General features: G+C 37.8%; 1 non-coding gene and 10 pseudogenes across 1 annotated transcript; all 11 read right to left on the bottom strand.

Moving 5' to 3' along the window:
* LOC148496395 (5S ribosomal RNA) overlaps window positions 1-61 on the bottom strand; it is a 119-nt pseudogene extending 58 nt beyond the window's left edge.
* Window positions 62-177: 116 nt separating this feature from the next.
* LOC148496394 (5S ribosomal RNA) lies at window positions 178-296 on the bottom strand (annotated as a pseudogene).
* Window positions 297-412: 116 nt separating this feature from the next.
* Window positions 413-531, bottom strand: LOC148496393 (5S ribosomal RNA; annotated as a pseudogene).
* Window positions 532-647: 116 nt separating this feature from the next.
* LOC148496392 (5S ribosomal RNA) lies at window positions 648-766 on the bottom strand (annotated as a pseudogene).
* A 116-nt stretch (window positions 767-882) lies between these two features.
* Window positions 883-1,001, bottom strand: LOC148496391 (5S ribosomal RNA; annotated as a pseudogene).
* A 115-nt stretch (window positions 1,002-1,116) lies between these two features.
* Window positions 1,117-1,235, bottom strand: LOC148496390 (5S ribosomal RNA; annotated as a pseudogene).
* Window positions 1,236-1,351: 116 nt separating this feature from the next.
* On the bottom strand, window positions 1,352-1,470 carry LOC148496389 (5S ribosomal RNA; annotated as a pseudogene).
* A 116-nt stretch (window positions 1,471-1,586) lies between these two features.
* LOC148496388 (5S ribosomal RNA) lies at window positions 1,587-1,705 on the bottom strand (annotated as a pseudogene).
* A 116-nt stretch (window positions 1,706-1,821) lies between these two features.
* Window positions 1,822-1,940, bottom strand: LOC148496387 (5S ribosomal RNA). The gene has a single exon (XR_015870294.1). It is a non-coding gene; the product is annotated as a 5S ribosomal RNA (ribosomal RNA).
* A 116-nt stretch (window positions 1,941-2,056) lies between these two features.
* LOC148496386 (5S ribosomal RNA) lies at window positions 2,057-2,175 on the bottom strand (annotated as a pseudogene).
* Window positions 2,176-2,291: 116 nt separating this feature from the next.
* Window positions 2,292-2,410, bottom strand: LOC148496385 (5S ribosomal RNA; annotated as a pseudogene).
* Between the last annotated feature and the right edge of the window lie 90 nt (window positions 2,411-2,500).

Raw genomic sequence — 2,500 nt, 5'->3', positions numbered from 1 at the left:
CACTGCATAGCTTCCAAGATCAGACGAGATTGGGCATGTCCAGTGTGGTTTGGCTGTAGGTGCTCAAAAGCATTAAATTTAGACCTCTATTACTTCTTAACTCAAGGAAATTCAATGATAAGTTGAAAAAATTAAATGTAAAATGTAATAGAAAAGAATGTTATGGCAGTATAAAATTACCTACTGCACCTGGTATTCCCAGGTGGTCTCCCATCCAAGTACTAACCAGGCCCAACACTGCATAGCTTCCAAGATCAGACGAGATTGGGCATGTCCAGTGTGGTTTGGCTGAAGGAGCTCAAAAACATTAACTTTAGACCTCTTTTACTTCTTAACTCAAGTAAATTCATTGATAAGTAGAAAAAATTAAATGTAAAATGTAACAGAAAAGAATGTTATGGCTGCATAAAATTACCTACAGCACCTGGAATTCCCAGGTGGTCTCCCATCCAAGTACTAACCAGGCCCAACACTGCATAGCTTCCAAGATCAAACAAGATTGGGCATGTCCAGTGTGGTTTGGCTGTTGGTGCTCAAAAATATTAACTTTAGACATCTATAACTTCTTAACTCATGTAAATTCATTGATAAGTTGAAAAAATTAAATGTAAAATGTAATAGAAAAGAATGTTATGGCTGCATAAAATTACCTACAGCACCTGGTATTCCCAGGTGGTCTCCCATCCAAGTACTAACCAGGCCCAACACTGTATAGCTTCCAAGATCAGACGAGATTGGGCATGTCCAGTGTGGTTTGGCTGAAGGAGCTCAAAAACATTAACTTTAGACCTCTTTTACTTCTTTTCTCAAGTAAATTCATTGATAAGTTGAAAAAATTAAATGTAAAATGTAATAGAAAAGAATGGTATGGCTGCATAAAATTACCTACAGCACCTGGTATTCCCAGGTGGTCTCCCATCCAAGTACTAACCAGGCCCAACACAGCACAGCTTCCAAGATCAGACGAGATTGGGCATGTCCAGTGTGGTTTGGCTGTAGGTGCTCAAAAACATTAACTTTAGACCTCTTTTACTTCTTAACTCAAGTAAATTCAATGACAAGTTGAAAAATGAAATGTAAAATGTAATAGAAAAGACTGTTATGGCAGTATAAAATTACCTACAGCTCCTGGTATTCCCTGGTGGTCTCCCATCCAAGTACTAACCAAGCCCTACACTGCATAGCTTCCAAGATCAGACGAGATTGAGCATGTCCAGTGTGGTTTGACTGTAAGTGCTCAAAAACATTAACTTTAGACATCTTTTACTTCTTAACTCTAGTAAATTCATTGATAAGTTGAAAAAATTAAATGTAAAATTTAATAGAAAAGAATGTTATGGCAGTATAAAATTACCTACAGCACCTGGTAATCCCAGGTGGTCTCCCATTCAAGTACTAACCAGGCCCAACACTGCATAGCTTCCAAGATCAGACGAGATTGGGCATGTCCAGTGTGGTTTGGCTGTAGGTGCTCAAAAGCATTAACTTTAGACCTCTATTACTTCTTAACTCAAGTAAATTCATTGATAAGTTGAAAAAATTTAATGTAAAATGTAATAGAAAAGACTGTTATGGCAGTATAAAAATACCTACAGCACCTGGGATTCTTAGGTGGTCTCCCATCCAAGTACTAACCAGGCCCAACACTGCATAGCTTCCAAGATCAGACGAGATTGGGCATGTCCAGTGTGGTTTGGCTGAAGGAGCTCAAAAACATTAACTTTAGACCTCTTTTACTTCTTTACTCAAGTAAATTCATTGATAAGTTGAAAAATTTAAATGTAAAATGTAATAGAAAAGAATGTTATGGCTGCATAAAATTACCTACAGCACCTGGTATTCCCAGGTGGTCTCCCATCCAAGTACTAACCAGGCCCAACACTGCATAGCTTCCAAGATCAGACGAGATTGGGCATGTCCAGTGTGGTTTGGCTGTAGGTGCTCAAAAACATTAACTTTAGACCTCTTTTACTTCTTAACTCAAGGAAATTCATTGATAAGTTGAAAAAATGTAATGTAAAATGTAATAGAAAAGAATGCTATGGCTATATAAAATTAATTACTGCACCTGGTTTTCCCAGGTGGTCTCCCGTCCAAGTACTAACCAGGCCCAACACTGCATAGCCTCCAAGATCAGACGAGATTGGGCATGTCCAGTGTGGTTTGGCTGTAGGTGCTCAAAAGCATTAACTTTAGACCTCTATTACTTCTTAACTCAAGTAAATTCATTGATAAGTTGAAAAAATTAAATGTAAAATGTAATAGAAAAGACTGTTATGGCAGTATAAAAATACCTACAGCACCTGGGATTCTTAGGTGGTCTCCCATCCAAGTACTAACCCGGCCCAACACTGCATAGCTTCCAAGATCCGATGAGATTGGGCATTTCCAGTGTGGTTTGGCTGTAGGTGCTCAAAAACTTTAACTTTAGACCTCTTTTACTTCTTAACTCAAGTAAATTCATAGATAAGTTGAAAAAATTAAATGTAAAATGTAATAG

Source organism: Taudactylus pleione, unplaced genomic scaffold (genome assembly GCF_031769625.1).
Source record: "Taudactylus pleione unplaced genomic scaffold, aTauple2 ptg000550l, whole genome shotgun sequence".
In the NCBI taxonomy this organism is placed as follows: domain Eukaryota; kingdom Metazoa; phylum Chordata; class Amphibia; order Anura; family Myobatrachidae; genus Taudactylus; species Taudactylus pleione.
Note: the sequence above shows the minus strand (reverse complement) of the source record. Positions and strands in the feature narration are given on the sequence as shown.